Below are 17,013 nucleotides of genomic sequence, written 5' to 3' on the forward strand. Positions count from 1 at the left end.
TCCTAAAAGTGAGCTATTTCCCAATGTGACCTCTGTTCTTTATTCAAATCTTCAATTAAAAAAAATGTCCTTAATAGGACAGGTGTCAAGTATGACACACTTATAGAGACATCCTCTCTTGTGTATGGGAATTCAAATGTTTTCGTTTTAGGCTTCTGGTATTTGGGGAAGTTTTGTTTTATCCTTTTGTTGCCTGGACTGGCCCCAAACTCTCCCAAACTCAAGGAGGATAAGTTCTATAATCACTGAACCTAATACAGTCTTGGAGACTTCTCCAATGTTACAATTCTCAAGTTTTCACTAATAAAAGAGCAATGTTTCTCAAAGTAAGGGTATTTTAGTGTAAAGCAGATGATTAGCCAGGCACAGTAACTTAGGCCTATAACTCTAGCTACCTAAGAGGCTGCAATCTGGATGCTTATGATTTGAAGCCAGCTGTTGCAGAAAAGTCTCTAAGACTCCATCACCCAAAATAACTAGCAAAAAAAGGGGGGAAAGCTAGAGGCATGGCTCAGATGGTAAGCACTAGTGGAGCAAGGAATCTGTGAGAAACCAGTTTTCCATTTCTTATAGACCCCCACCTATAGTTGTGAATCTCTAGCCTCAGCTGCATCAGCAGAATGCTGTCCACCTAGTCCGGGCCATCCTTAATGTCCAGCAGCCAAAGAATTTCCCTGTGATCTTTCTAAAACAAAAGGAGACAGGACAAAGTAAACAGGACTCAAGAAACAAAGGACCTCCACTCAACCTGTCATATCATTTTTAAATGACTCCATGTTCTGGAACACCTATATACGAGATATATATACTTCTCATATATATGTGCACATCTGAGGGAAGCTAGGAGGAGGGCAGAGAATCAGAGGGAAACAGGGGAAAACATACAATAGAGGGGACCATCAGCTCCACTGGACATTGATAAAAAAGAACTAAACAACTCAAGGGCAGCAATGAGAGGGAGGGAATGAGAGGGAAAGAGGGAATAGCTTACACTAAGCAAAAGAAATGTACATATCACCCGATGTGGAAGAAATAGTTGTATCAAAGCTCACCGAATTCACAAACATTATAGACCATGATAATGACAATTTGCCTTGTAAAGGTTAAAATGTGTTTATGACTTTAAGTATCACTATCTCACAATATGGTGAAATTCGTGAAATTTAAAAAAAAAGAATATCCCCGTCCCTAATGATCTTGATGTAGCCTCTATATCAGCTTGTTTGCAAAAATGCTACCTACATGTGGTTTGTGCCTTTATAAACCCTGCCCCATTGGAGGTCACTGCTGCTCTTAGTTCTGAGACACCACAGCCCAGGACAAGACCATTGCTGGCCAGCTAATAAAGACTCCTTTGGGACCATGCCTCCAAGGATTTCTCCACTCTGAGGTTATTTCAAAGCCAAGCAAGCACAAGGCCCTGAATTCAAACCTTAGTACCAGCCCAAAAAAAAGGAAAAAAAAAAAATCAGGTGATTAGATTCTATACCAAATGTGTTAATTCAACAACTCTAAAGGCCAGCCCAAGTTGTGTGTATTTTTAATACTTTTGGGGAGGGGGGGGCGCGGAGGGCGACAGTCCTGGGGCTTGAACTCAGGGCCTGGGCACTGTCCCTGAGCTTCTTCTACTGCTCTACAATTTGAGCCACAGCCACTTCCGGCTTTTTCTGTGTATGTGGTATGGTGGGAATCAAACCCAGAGCTTCACCACTGAGCCACATTCCCAGACTTAATACTGTTCTTTCAGAATCACTGGTGGTCCTGAAAGCTTCTAGAAGAACATTTCTTACTCAATGAATCTTTACCACCTAGCAGAAAAGCCCCTTGAGAAAACCCTTTACCCTTTAAATTTGATAGGTAGGATAGAACTTATGGTATTTTAGTACTTTAAACAGGGAATATATGAATATATGTCTTGTGTATCAACTCACTTCTTCAAGAGAATGTGGAAACAAGTACTAGAAACCAGTGGGAAAAAGTTCAAGCAAGAGATACATACAGTTTTGGCATCTATTGTCAATACAACAAAATTGTATTTTATAAACTGTAGCATCTTCCGGGCGCCAGTGGCTCACGCCTGTAATTCAGTTAGTTATTCAGGAGGTTGAGATCTGAGGATCGTGGTTCAAAGTCAGCCCAGGCAGGAAAGGCTATGAGACTCTTATCTCCAAAGGTCAAAATGGCAAACTCTTAGGACAGTTGGCAATCCAACAATTCTTCATCAATCACAACTCAACTATAAGCTGCCAAAAATGAATTAAGACATAGCTGTAAATTAAGTTTCCTCTGCTACCTGTCTTTAAGTCAATACCTTACAAGATGATTTGTGTTACTTTTTCCAAATGAGACCTACACAAAATAGTTTCCAAACTTTATAATCACATTGGAATCACAGCTTTCTTCAGCCTCAAGTCTGAGGCTGACATGTGAAACTGTATGAAGCCCTCACTTTTGACTTCTGTAACATCAAAGAGTCCGTCATATCTTAAATTTTTGCCATTCATGATACTGTACTTAACAGAAGTCACAATTTTTCTCAACAGCAAAGGAGATGCATTCTCAGAGACAACCTGTCTCCAATCTTTCCTTTCTCCTAATTTCTACTCATGAGACAACCCTGTATCGCCAAGTTCACTGCATCTCTAAAGGAACTGCTATTATCTGTAGTCTGCAATTCCTAAATTACATATAATGCTAAAATCAATGTGAACCACTCCACTTGAGACTGCGGAACACCATAGTCATCTGCCTGATGCTCACATCTCAACAGTTAATCACCAGTTTAAGCACCCTGTTTCTCCTACTCTGTGATTTATGAGCTCAGTACAACTATACAATTTAGGTATTTCTTTTTATTTGTTTTTCTGGAGGTCAGTCGTGGGGCCTGAACTTAGGGCCTGGGCGCTGTCCCTCAGCTCTTCAGCTCAAGGATAGCACTCTACCATTTGAGCCACAGTGCCACTTCTGGTTTTTTCTGCTTATGTGGTGCTGAGGAATCAACCCATGGCCTCATGCAAGCAAGGCAAGCACCCTACGGTTAAGCGACCTTCCCAGCCCTTAGGTATTGTTTTGCATCTTGCTACTACACATTTTTAACATGATTCAAGGAACTCCTCACATTTTTTGTGTGGGTATATCCTTTTTTTTTTTTTTTGTCGGTCATGGGGCTTGAACTCTGGGCTTGGGCACTGTCCTTAAGCTCTTCAGCTCAAGGCTAGCGCTCTACCACTTGAGGTACAGAGCCACTTCCGGTTTTCTGGTGGTTTATTGGAGATAAGAGTTTCACAGGGACTGGGAAGGTGGCTCAGTGGTAGAGCGCTTGCCTTGCATGCATGAGGCCCTGGATTTGATTCCTCAGCACCACATAAGAAAAAAAGCCGGAAGTGGCGCTGTGGCTCAAGTGGTAGAGTGCTAGCCTTGAGCTGAAGAGCTGAGGGACAGCACCCAGGTCCAGAGTTCAGGCACCACGACCGGACCAAAAAAAAAAAAAAGATTTTCACAGACTTTCTTGCCTGGGCTGGCTTTGAACCGCAATCCTCAGATCTCAGCCTCCTGAGTAGCTAGGATTACAGGTGTGAGCCACCGGCGCCCAGCTTGTGTGGGTATATCCTTCTTAAAAATGACACAATTTCTCACAACCATGTGAATTTTATGTGTGTGTTATGTGCCAGTCCTGGGGCTTGAACTCAGGGCCTTGGCACTGTTCCTGAGCTTTTGTGTTCAAGGCTAGTACTCTACCACTTAAACTACAGCTTCAACTTTTTTGGTGCTTAATTGGAGATAAAGAGTCTCGCAGATTTCCTGCCCAGCCTGGCTTCAAATTACAATCCTCAGATCTCAGTTCCCTGAATAGGGACTGGACTTGAAGGTACTGCGTCTTGTTTTTTAGGGAAGAGAAAACAAGGGGAACACATTTTAAGTTCTGTTAACACAGTTCAACTTGAAAAATGCTTGCGTAAATTTGCAGTTTGTCAGTTTGGAAAATATATTTTTTTGTTTTGGAATATATTGTACTTAAAGATTCTTGGGCTGGGGGTGTGGCTCAAGTGATAGAGCACTTGCTTAGCAAGCAAGGGAGCAATAACACCAGATAAGAAAGTAAAATTTAAGCCAGGCACCGGTGGCTCACACCTGTCAGCCTAGCTACTCAGGAGGCTAAGTACTGAGGCTCACAGCTCAAAAACAGTCCCAGGCAAGAAAGTCCATGAGACTATAACCTCCAATTAATTACCAAAAAGCTGGAAATGGAGTTGTGGCTCAAAGTGGTAAAGTGCTAGCCTCGTGCACAAAAGCTCTGGTACATCACCCATGGCCTGAGTTCAAGCCCCAAGACTGGTACAAATAAATAAATAAAATGTAAAATAAGAGCCAGGAGTGGTGGCTCACACCTGTAATCCTGGCTACTCAGGAGGCTGAAATCTGAGGATCCCGGTTCAAAGCCAGCCTGGGCAAGAAACTCTGTGAGACTCTTATCTCCAATAAACTACTCAGAAAACCAAAGTGGCACTGTGGCTCAAGTGGTAGAGCGCTAGCTAGCCTTGAGCTGAAGAGCTGAGGGACAGTGCCCAGACCCAGAGTTCAAGCCCCATGACTGACAAAAAAAAAAGTAAAATATAAAAACATAAAGAGAATAAGGGAACAGATGCCACTGTAAAAAAGGAAATGTAAAATACAAGTTGCCCAAACTGAGCAAAGAAGAAGTTAACCAATTAAATAAGCCAATATCCTATAATGAGATACAGGAAGCTATCAAAAGTCTTCCAACAAAAAAAAAGCCCAGGACCAGATGGATTCACAGCAGAATTCTATAAGACCTTCAAACAAGAACTAATACCCATACTCCTCAAGCTCTTCAGAGAAACAGAGAAGGAAGGAGCTATCCCAAACTCATTCTACGAAGCCAATATCACACTCATCCCCAAACCAGGCAAAGACCCAACCAAAAAGGAGAATTACAGGCCAATCTCCTTGATGAACACAGATGCAAAGATCCTTAACAAGATTCTAGCTAACAGAATCCAGAAACACATAAAAAAAATAATTCACTATGACCAGGTAGGCTTCATCCCAGAGACACAGGGATGGTTTAACATACGTAAGTCAATAAATGTAATCCAACATATCAACAGAGCCAAGGTCAAGAATCACATGATTATCGCTACAGATGCAGAAAAGGCCTTTGACAAAATTCAACATTCATTCATGCTAAAAGCTCTGGAAAAAATAGGAATAGAAGGAACATTTCTAAAAACAATAAAAGCCATTTATGACAGACCAATAGCCAATATTATACTTAATGGGGAAAAGCTACAACCAATTCTCCTAAAATCAGGAACAAGGCAAGGATGCCCACTGTCTCCACTCCTCTTCAATATAGTCCTAGAACCCTTAGCCAGGGCAATAAGGCAAGAAAAAGACATTAAAGGGATCCGCATAGGAAAAGAAGAAGTTAAACTATCCCTTTTTGCAGACGACATGATACTATACCTCCAAGATCCCAAAAACTCCATCCCCAAACTCTTAGAAATCATAAATCACTTTGGCAAAATAGCAGGATACAAAATAAACCCACAAAAATCAGTTGCCTTCCTATACACTGATAACGTACAGGAAGAGAGGGAAATAAAGGGAGCAACCCCATTCACAATAACCTCCCGAAAAATAAAATATTTAGGAATTAACCTAACCAAAGATGTAAAAGAACTATTTAATGAGAACTATAAAAAGTTAAAGAAAGAAATTGCAGAAGACACTAGGAAATGGAAAGACCTCCCATGCTCCTGGATAGGCCGACTTAATATAGTAAAGATGGTAATACTTCCAAAACTAATATACAAATTCAACGCAATTCCTATTAAAATCCCAATGACGTACATCTCTGAAATACAGAAAACAGTCCAAAAATTCATATGGAACAACAAAAGACCTAGAATAGCCAAAACAATTCTAGGGGATAAAGACAATATGGGAGGGCTATCCATGCCGAACTTCAAACTCTACTACAGAGCTATAATAACAAAGACAGCATGGTACTGGCACAAAAACAGACCCGAAGACCAATGGAACAGAATAGAAGATCCAGAAATAAATCCACAGGCCTACAGCCAGCTGATATTCGACAAAGGAGCCAAAGACATACAATGGAAGAAACACAGCCTCTTCAACCGCTGGTGCTGGGAAAACTGGGCAGCCACATGCAGAAAACTAAAAGTGGACCCCAGCCTATCACCATGCACCAACATCAACTCAAAATGGATTAAAGACCTTAACATTAAACCTGAATCTCTGAAACTACTGCAGGACAGAGTAGGAGAGACACTTGAACTAATAGGCACAGGAAGGAACTTCCTGAACAGAGTCCCAGGGTCACAACAAATTGGAGAGAGACTCGACAAATGGGACTACCTTAAAATAAAAAGCTTCTGCACAGATAAAGCTATCGCAACCAAGCTAGAAAGACAACCAACTAATTGGGAAAAAATATTTACCAGCAATATATCAGACAAGGGGTTAACATCCTGTATATACAGGGAACTCAAGAAACTAATCCCTCCCAAACCTAACAAACCAATTACTAAATGGGCAAGGGAACTAAAGAGGGACTTCTCAAATGAAGAAATAAAAATGGCAAAGAAACACATGAGGAAATGTTCATCATCCCTGGTGGTGAAGGAAATGCAAATAAAGACAACCCTGAGATACCACCTTACCCCAGTCAGAATGTCCCACATCCACAAATCAGCCAACGACAAATGCTGGAGGGGATGTGGAGAACGAGGAACGCTATTACACTGCTGGTGGGAATGTACACTCATACAACCACTTTGGAAAGCAGTCTGGAGGGTCCTTAGAAAGCTAAAGATTGACCTCCCTTACGACCCAGTCATACCACTTCTAGGCATCTACCCTGAACAACAGGAACCAATATACAAGGACACGTGCACCTCCATGTTTATTGCAGCACTGTTCACAATAGCTAGGATATGGAAACAACCTAGATGCCCCACCACAGATGAATGGATCCAAAAATTGTGGTATCTATACACAATGGAATATTATGCAGCCATTAGAAATGACAAAATAATGGCATTTGCAGGGAAATGGATGGAGCTAGAAGGAATCATGTTGAGCGAGGTAAGCCAAGAACGAAGAGACAAACAGTACATGGTCTCCCTGATAAGCGGATGATAAATCCAAAATGTTAGGTGATATGACAAAACTAACAGGACTTAAGAAACAAAGAACTCCCACTCATCTGGTTGAACCACTACTAAATATCCCCATGCTGCTGATCACGTGTATGGTATATAACATATGAACACCGTTATATATTACAGACTGTGATAGACAATTTGCTCCAGGAAAGTTAGAATGAACGTGTGACTTTAAATGAGCATCATTATTCCACAATACTGTGAATTTCCGGAAATTAAGTAATCACTTAATCACAATCAAAAAAAAAAAAAAAAAGAACCTTGGGGAAGGGAGGGAGGGAGGGGATGGTAGGGAGAAAACAATGGAAGGGGTAACAATGTTCAAGAGGAAGTGTACTCATTACCCCACTCATGTAACTGTAACCCTCTGTATAGAATCTTTACAATAAAAAAATTAAAAAAAAAAAAAAAAAAAAAAGGAAATGTACTTATTACCTGATTTATGTAAATGTAACCTGTTTACATATAACCTCTATAGTAACAATAAATTTTTTAAAAAAAACAGATCTGTGGTTTGGGTAAATGACGTTTGTAGTGTAACAAATATGTGCGATCTTAACAAGGAGCAACTCTGCCCCTTTGCTGGTCTCCCTTGTAATGATCCAATGATAGCTCTAGAATCCTCATGCCATAGAAAAACAGTTCACACTCATACACACAAGACTGCTTACAATTTCAGAGGTTCAAAGATGGAGAATGTGCCTTCTCAAAGCAACTGAGGGATTTGGTTTTACTGTTGTTGAGAGAGGTGTTAGTACTTGGGATTGTGCTCAGAGTCCTATGTATGATAGGCAAATGTTTTCCCACTGAGCTACATTCTAATACACACACACACACTGATTTCAGACAGTCTAGCTAAGTTTCTCAGGTCTTAAACTCTTTCCTCCCACTCACCTGGTGCTGGGGTTTGGCTTCAGAGCATTGTTCATGCAGGGAAAAGGCTTTTCCAGTGAACTACATCTCCTGCCAGACTGACAGGTAGCTCGAATGCAGACATGTAACATCATATCCAGTTATAACAATTGTTTGATAAGTTATATTCCAGGAGGGGAGATAGAGCCAAATGAACTTTATTAACTATTCACTAAAGGAAAAACCTAAAAGCTACCCTAAAAGTGCCCTGGCCTCTTGAGCACTACCTTCAAAACAATCCCTTCTTCCTATTCTCCACTGTATCCTTAATTAAGGCCTTCACTTGTTTGTACAACATAATTACATAATCAGGAGCCCACACTGTTAAGGCAGACCTCTGAACTTGCTGATTTTTTTTTGGCCTTATTAGCTAGGCTATGGCAATTTCCCCTCCTCAAGTGGATTACTATGACACCATCTCTCCTGAGTCTTGCAGCTCTAGTCCAACCATCCTCCTGCTCTATACTCCTGCTCCTACCATTCTCAGACACAAAGTTCAAACCAAGTGTAAACTGCTTTGATCCTACCTAACATCAACCTTATCTCCTCCTCTACCAAACCCAAAACGTTTAGATCCACAGCACCCAGCCTTGCACACCCAGTGCTCTGCATACGGATCCATGCCCTTTCTCACTTCCCACTTAACTAATCCCTACAAAGGAATCATCACATCTGGTCCACAGTCAGTTTCTGTATGGTTCCTGGGCTAAGAATGTTTCTACATTTTTAAGGGATTTTTGAGGGAGAGGGAAAACAAGAGAAAATGCTATAGGACTCATGCAGCCTGCAAAGCATTTACAGTCTGAGGCCTTCAACAAAGGAAGCCTGCAGAACCCTGAGCTTGTTATCACTGGGGACTTACCCTGCAGGTCACCAGAGCACACTGAGGAGACATGTCATATACCCTATGACTTGCCATTGAGCTTTGCTAGTCTCGGCCTTGTGTCTATATCGCCAGGACTTACGCTGTACCAATCACAAAACTACATTTTGTAAATGCTGCATGAATGAACTATATCGTGAAGAAACTGATCAAACAAATAGGTGGAGAGGATGAAACCTTTAGTAGTAAAACAAATGATACATCTGTACACAATTTGTACATATTTATATTCAATTTTTACAAAGTAACTACAAGTGCTATTCTACTTCAAAGGCAGAGATCATAGCTAGTACCTTTTATAGATAAGGCCACTTTCTATGAGAAGCACAGAAACTAAGTAACTTGCCAACCACATCACTCAAGCAGAATGCCAGAAGTGAAACTCAAGTTTTCTTTTCCTTAGATAAAATGCTTATTCTGTAAAACGCCTCCTTCTTTACACAAACTACGGCACCCAGACACCTACAATTACTTATGTCTGAGACTTTAGGGGAGATGTAAAACTTATTTTCAAACATTACTTAATTTCAATCATTTTCAAGTTAACATTACTTCTTGGGGAGAAAATAACATGGACACTCAAAATACCATTAGGCTAAAAAGACCTTGAAATAACTAGAAGTAATCATTCGCTCTCTTCCTTTGTTTTGTCTTTTTTCCATAAAACAACACAAAATTAAACAGCTTAATTAACAAATGCCACTGCAAGGAAGGCAGCTGCTGGCACAGCATGACCCTCCTAAGTCAGCTCAGCTAAAACGTACTGCCAGTTAAGGGTAGCAGAGTCCAAGAGCTGATGGTGCACATTAACACCTCAGCTTTGGCCAGGAAATAACCAAAGTGTTTCCACAGACAGAAGAAATAAAGGAAATTCTATTAACTTAAAGAAAAAAACAAAAACTATTACTGCCAGGCCCTGGTGGCTCATGCTCAGGAGGCTGAGATCCGAGGATCCTGGTTCAAAGCTAGCCCAGGCAGGAAAGTCCATGGACTCTTATCTCCAGTTAACCACCAGAAAATTGGAAGTGGCACTGTGGCTCAAAGTAGTAGAGTACTAGCCTTGAGCAAAAAGAGCTCAGGGACAGTGCCCAGGCCCCAAGTTCAAGATCCACGACTAGAGCCCCCTCTCCCCCAAAAAAAACAACTGACAAAAAACTATTAGTCTAATCTTTTACAACCAAAGTATAAACTACAGAGATAGAGTTTAAATGTTTTTAGAAGTTCAAAAGTTTCTAAGTTAAGACCAAGATCTTAGCCAAATTTAAATTCAAAATAGATCTATTTCAGATTAACTTAGAACACATTTTTATCTATATGGCAAAAAAAATCTTTATGGCATTCAATAGACATATTAAAATAAACCACATTATCAAAGCAGTCAATAAAAATTTTTAAAATGTCCAAATATTGGATAAACTTACTGAATTAACACTTTAGGAACTAAATATCAAGACTATTTCACAACAACCTTTGAGTAAAGACAGATTCCCTTCATGAAACAAAAAACTCATCAAGAGTGATAAAAGTTGGTGGTTATTAAAATTAAAATTTTGGGCTGGGGGAATTGCTCAACTAGTAGAATCCCTGCTTACCAAACTCAAGGCCCTGAATTGTAGAGAAGAGGAAGAGGAAAGGAGGAAGATGAAGAAGAAAGAAGACCAAAGAGGAGGGAGAAAGAAGAGGGGAGAGGGGGAGAAGAGGAAGAGGAGCAGAGGAAAGAAGAAACTACCAGCAGCTCACACCTGTAATGCTAGCTATTCAAGAGGATGAGACCTGGAAAAATAAGGCTCGAAGCCAGCTCCTCCAGCTAACCAGCAAGATGTTGAATTGGAGGCATGGCTCAAGTAGTAAAGTGCCAGCCATGAGCAAGTGTTTAAGAAAGGTACACTAACCAACAAATGCCCTGTGTCAGGCAGGCTTAACAAAATACAATGGCTGGTAAACTCATACTCCTCTAGCACACAAAGGCAGTCCCTGGCTTCTGGCTTACACTGCTCCAGCCATCCCAGGAAGGGAGTGCTCTGGGATAAGGTGATAGATAAACACAAATATCTTTGGGGGCTCACAATCCCAGCTTGCCCAGGAGTCTCAGGTCTGAGGATCCCGGTTCACAAACAGCCTGAGTAGGAAAGCCTGTGACAATTAACCATCAGACCAGAAGTTCATCTATGGCTCAAAAAAAGCCTTGAGCACACCCTGAGTTCAAGCCCCAAAACCAACCTCCCCCCCCCCAAAAAAAAAAAGCAAATACCTTACTCCCTTTGAGCTGGAACTTTAGAAATAGAGCAAAGATAATGGCACTTTTCATGTAAACATTTCCTTTTAGTAACTTATTTTTTGTAAAGCATTCAATAAGGCTAGGTATCATTTAATTCTCTCAACAGTCTAGCACTCTACTATTTGGTACATTTAATAGGGATGGAAACGCAGATTTGAAAATTTTAACAAATGAATCATGATCATACAGCCTGGATTCTGACCCCAAGGCCATATACTTAAGCCACTGCATTCTACAATTGCTATTCCATTTCCAATCTATGTTTAAGATAATGCCACCCTATCATCCTACATCCTCACTGATTTGTTTTGTTTCAATTGTTGGCATTTTGGCCATACTGGAGTTTGAACTCAGGGCCTCATATTCATTCAGCTTGCATGACTGGCTGGCACTAGTGGCTCACCCCTGTAATCCTAGCTACTCAAGAGGCTGAGATCTGAGGATCACAGTTCAAAGCTAGTTAGGGCAGAAAATCTGACACTTATCTTCACTAAACTACCAAAAAAGCTAAAAGTAGAGCTATGGTTCAAGTGGTAGAATGCTAGCCTTGAGCAAAAGCTCAGGGACAGCACCTAGGCCCTGAGTTCAACCCCAGGACCAGCATTTACACACACAAACTTAATTTTAATTAATTTTAATTAATTTCAATGTAAATAGCCATGTGTAACAACAGTAGCTATTATATTAGACAAAAGGCTCAAGGTTAGATCAGCAAATAAGAATTTTTTGGTTCCTTAAATGTAGGCTGTGTTATGTGTCCTCCTGAAAGACTTGGAATTTTTTTTAAATTATAAAAGTAACCAGAAGCCAGGCACTGGTGGCTCAGCCCTATACTCCTAACTAGTCAGGAGGCTGAGATCTAAAGATCATGGTTTGAAGCCAGCCTGGGCAAGAAAGTCTACTGAGATGCTTGTCTCCAATTAATCCTCAAAAAGCCAGAAGTAGAGTATGGCTCAAGTGGTAGAGGCCTAACCTTGAGCCAAACAGCTCAGAGTCCGCTCCCAGGCCAACTCAAGACTGGAAAAGGTAACCAGAAGATGACAAGACAAGGAAACACTAAGCCAAAATTCCAGGAAAACCAGGAGCCCAAAGAGATGAACAAGCACAGAAATTGTCTTTATACAAAGACATTTGCCAATACTACAAATTTTCAACTTCTATTTTTTATACCAGTGCAGGAAGAGGGAAAGAAATCCAAGGCCAGGGCCTCCAAAATTTATACAATCATTCCCGGGTATCCTTGGAAGACTGGTTCTAGGACCTACTGCAGATACCAAAATCTGCAGATAGAGGCTCAGACCCATTGTATAGAATGGAGTAGTATTTGTATATAACACTTGCATATTCTCCCTTACATTTTAAGTCACCTCCAGATTTCTCACAATACCTAATGCAATGTAAATACTATATAAATAATTGTTAAGCTGTATTGCTTAGGGAATAGTAATAAGGAAAAAGTCTACAATGTTTGGTACAGACACATTTTCAAAAGTATCTATATAATCAATCTCAAAGATTCTCAAAGCAATTTACTGCTAATTGTAAGGGGAAGCAGTAATGAAAATGTGTTTTTAAAAATCTAGAGCTTTTGAGCAGGTGTAATGACAAACATCTGTAATTCCTGCATTCAGGAGGAAGGAAAATCAGATATCCAGGCCAGCCTGGATGAGATTCAGTGAGACCGTATGTAAAGGGAGGAAAGGAAGGAAAGAGGGATGGGAAAGAAAGAAGGGAGAAAAGGAGGAAGATGAGGAGGGAAGAAAATAGCAATCTAAAAAACAAAAAAATAAATAAATAAGTTTATTTAATCTGAGCACCGGTGGCTCTCTCATGTAATCTTAGCTACTCAGGAAGTTGAGATCTGAAGATCAAGGTTCAAAGCCAGCCCAGAGAGGAAAGTCTAGAGACTGATCACTAATTAACCACCAAAAAGCTGGAAGTAAAGCTGTGCCTCAAGTGATAGAGAAAATTCTTTTCTAAAATTCACAAATATAGCAACTGCACAACTTGCAATGTTACTGAAACTTGAAAAATTATCTAGAGATTGGCCTAACGTGAAAATGTTTCATTTCAAAACTGAAAGATCTGCACACCATATCATACTTATTTTGTCAAAATTACACCATAAAACACAAAGAATTTTTTTCCAGAAAATCTTGATACCAATACCTTTCTAAGTCAAATATTAGCATCCCAATAAAAGACAGGGATTTTCTTTTTTCTTTTTTTTTTTTTGTCGGTCGTGGGGCTTGAACTCTGGGCCTGGGCGTTGTCCCTCAGCTCTTCAGCTCAATGTGAGTGCTCTACCACTTGAGCTACAGCTCCACTTCCAGTTTTCTGGTGGTTTATTGGAGATAGGAGTCTCACGGTCTTTCTTGCCCGGGCTGGCTTTGAACCGCGATCCTCAGATCTCAGCCTCCTGAGTAGCTAGGATGACAGGCGTGAGCCACCAGCGCCCGGCAAGACAGGGATTTTCAAAAAAAATTTTTTTGGTGGTACTGGAGCTTGAACTCAGAACCTCACACTTGCCAGTCAGGTAAAATCTACCATGAAGACATATCTCCAGCCTTTTTTTTTTTTTTTTTGCACTGGTTATTTTTGAGATAGGGTCTCCTATTTTCCCTGAGCTTGTACCTGGACTATGATTTACCTGTTCCGTCATCGCTGGGACAACAGGCCCCCCATTACACCCAGCTTTTGGTTGTGAAGGGGTCTTATATGTGAGCCTTGAACTTTAATCCACCTAATCTTAGTCTCCCAAGTATCTAGGATTACAAGCATGAAGCACCAGCTCTCCCCAACTTCAAAAAAATTTTTATGCCACTGAACTATGTGCTTGAAAATTACTTCGTGCACTTGAAAATTACTTATAACCATGTACCAGTGGCTCACACCTATAATTCTAGCTACTAAGGAGGATGAGATCGAAGGATTGTGGTTCAAAGCCAGTCCAGGCAGGAAAGTCCATGAGACTCATCTCCAATAAACTATCAAAAAAAAAAAGCCAAAAAAGAAAAAAATAATTATTTCCAAATACTTATAAACTGATACGTTGAATGGTAACTCCTCTGTATAACTACTTAAAATATTTTTTAAAATATTTTAAGGTTATTTTTGCTGTAAAATATAAAATTATTTCTTTTTTCTGGATCAGTCAACGTTTTTTAAAGAGACTCACTTTAACAATACAACTACCAAAAAGTTACGTGACCAGCTCAGTAACTTGTAAGGACCAGAACTACCAAGTGGCAAAAATTAAGCTATGTAATTTCCAACAACTGGATGAGCTTTACAGAAACTACCTCAGCTGAAGACATGGAAATGATCCTCACTGCTGCCTCCTGATTTTTCATTTTCCCCCTTTTCACTTTCCCCCACCTCACCCCTGCAGCTGTGGAACTTCTAATACTTCTTACTCACTCTTCCAAGGGATTGCAGCCTTCAGAAAGGCTGTCAATCCTGCCAGTTCTAGGAGTTATGCCCCAGAATTCTTAGCAAACGAAACAGTAATGGCTCTAAATCAACAGAGAACTTGCTTCTATCACCTTTGCATAGTGTATACTACAATGAAGGCTAACATAATTGCAGGTTCCTTTCAAGCATAAACTATCTTTGCCTGCATTTATACTAAGTTGGATTATATGATGGTGACCTGGAAGAAATTCTTTTAAAAGAAAATGTAACGTTTGATTCCAATGTTGGTTTAGGCAGTTGTAAGGTACAGTGTTAGGGGGAGGGGGAGACTCCAGTAGGTTCTGCTAGACTGCCTCACCAAGGACAGTCACAAATATAAAACAAGTACACTCATAAAGACAGAGGAACACAAAAGCCCTTAAAAGCTTCCTGTTTGAGCTGGGGGGGGGGGCAAGTCCTGGGTCCCACTGCCCCCCAAACAAAGTTTCTTGTTTAAATATCACAGGGTTTTATTTTTAAGTTAACTCAACAGTATAATGGATGAAAATATTATCTATACTGTACCTCAACAAAAATAAGCTCAATGCTAATTTATGTCTTGTAAATACACATTTCGTCCCGGGTTTGTCGACAGGTTTTATAAGAAGATGCCAAGGCTAATCGGAGTCATCCTCCACGATCTTTCCGAAAGACTACTTCGTTACCTTTTACAACCAAAATATTAAGGTTATTTCACTTCACACATATTAATCGCCTATTGTTATGACAACCATCTGCACTCTTTAAAAAGACCCCAGCGCCTTTCAAGTCCTACACACACACACATCCATCCCCTAACTCTTACAACTGCCTCAGCTTGACTGTATTTCCAACCAGTTTCCCATAATTACTACAATATTACTATTCTCTCAGAACCCAGCTGCAGGCCAACTATCCAAGAATGAGACACTGTTGAGCTGGTTTTCAAACGAAGAAGATACGCGCCTGTATCTATAAACTTTGTCCCCCGTGCCTCTCCCCGCCACATCTTGCAAACCTAGGGCGGGCACACGCGGCCCCTCTCCCTTCTACAAAAGGAACCGGGCCGAGCGCGGCCCGCAGCCTCCGCCTCCGGCGCGGCGCAGGCGGGCGGAGGCCGGACGAAACTTGGGCGGCCCGGGACTCGGGGCGTCGGGCGGTGGCGAAGGAAAGCGTGGGGCTCGCCCGACTCCGCTCGGGGCCGGGGCCGGGGCCGGGGCGCAGGCGTCCCCGCGGATTTCCCGCTTCCTCCCCTTTTGTTTTTCAGGCGTTCGGTCCGCTCCGGCGGAGCCGGCTGGGGCTCCCGGGCTCCCCGCGCGCTCGGACCCCCGCAACCCCGGACCGCCGTGCCCCCGCGCCCCGGGCCTCCCCGGACGCCCCCCCCGAGGACGCCGCCCCGGGCCTCCCGTCCTCGGCTGGCCGCCTTCCCGGCGCCCCCGGCCCCGCCGGCGCCCCCAGCCTCCCTGCGCTCCCGGCCCCGCGGGCCTCCTCACGTCCCCGGCCTCCTCATCCCCGCCCGAGCCCCGGCCTCCCCTCTTCCCGACGGCGGGCGGGCGGGCGGGGCCGCCTCCACCGCTGCGGGCGGCGGGTCCGGCCCGGCTCCACCGTCCGCCCTCCGGCCGCGGCCCTCCCCGTTCCACAGGGGCCGCCCGGCCGGCGCCCCTCACTCACCGGGCCGCGGCTGGGCGCTCCGAGCGCAGGCAGGCAGACGGCGGCGGGGCGGCGCCGGCGGCGGCGGCCACGCTCCCTCCCACGCGCACGCCCGGCGCACGGCGGTCCTGCCGGCGGCGGCGGCGGCGGCGGCGGCGGCGACGAGGACCGCGGCGGCGGCGGCGGCGGCGGCGGCGGCAGCGGGATCGCGCCCTCCGGCCGTGCTGAGTCGGCGTGGATCTGCGCGTGCGCGGTGGCGGTGGCGGCGAGTGCGCGCCCCCTCACAGCGAGACGCCAGCCCCGCCCCCGGGCTCCGCGCGTGCGCACCGAGGTTCGAGCATGCCCAGACGCCCCTGTGCGCCGCTGCCGAGCTCGGGTGGTCTGGGCTGGGCGAGCGAGGCACGGCCAGGCGGCGTCCGGAGACCCTGCAGCCTTCCCGTGCCCGTTCCTGCCCGGGTCCTAAACTCAGCTCTCTCCTGCGGGTCTCTCCCGGGTGGCTGGGACTCCCGCCTTTTCCTGGGCTTCTCCACAGTTCACCGCCCCCAGTGATGGTTCTTGGGCCCTCTTTGCGGAGGAGGAAACTGAGGCTCAGGGATTCTTCTAATGGCATCGCAACCAGTGCCGGGCTGTGCCAGGACTCGATC

The 17,013-nt window shown here is 43.3% G+C and overlaps 1 protein-coding gene across 10 annotated transcripts in view; it reads right to left on the bottom strand.

Annotated features, from left to right (window-relative positions):
- Positions 1–16,489, bottom strand: part of Ptk2 (protein tyrosine kinase 2) — a 248,044-nt gene extending 231,555 nt beyond the window's left edge. For 8 of the 10 annotated variants that reach the window (XM_069991475.1, XM_069991474.1, XM_069991473.1 and 5 more), the window contains exon 1: positions 16,391–16,489. The gene's annotated coding sequence lies outside the window, so the exon portion shown is untranslated. Of the gene's footprint in view, positions 1–15,265; positions 15,436–16,390 lie in introns of those variants that run through there. The other 2 variants (XM_069991468.1, XM_069991467.1) reach the window with 2 other exon arrangements.
- Between the last annotated feature and the right edge of the window lie 524 nt (positions 16,490–17,013).

Source organism: Dipodomys merriami, unplaced genomic scaffold, assembly GCF_024711535.1.
Source record: "Dipodomys merriami isolate MVZ:Mamm:240054 unplaced genomic scaffold, mDipMer1.0.p SCAF_4, whole genome shotgun sequence".
In the NCBI taxonomy this organism is placed as follows: Eukaryota; Metazoa; Chordata; class Mammalia; order Rodentia; family Heteromyidae; genus Dipodomys; species Dipodomys merriami.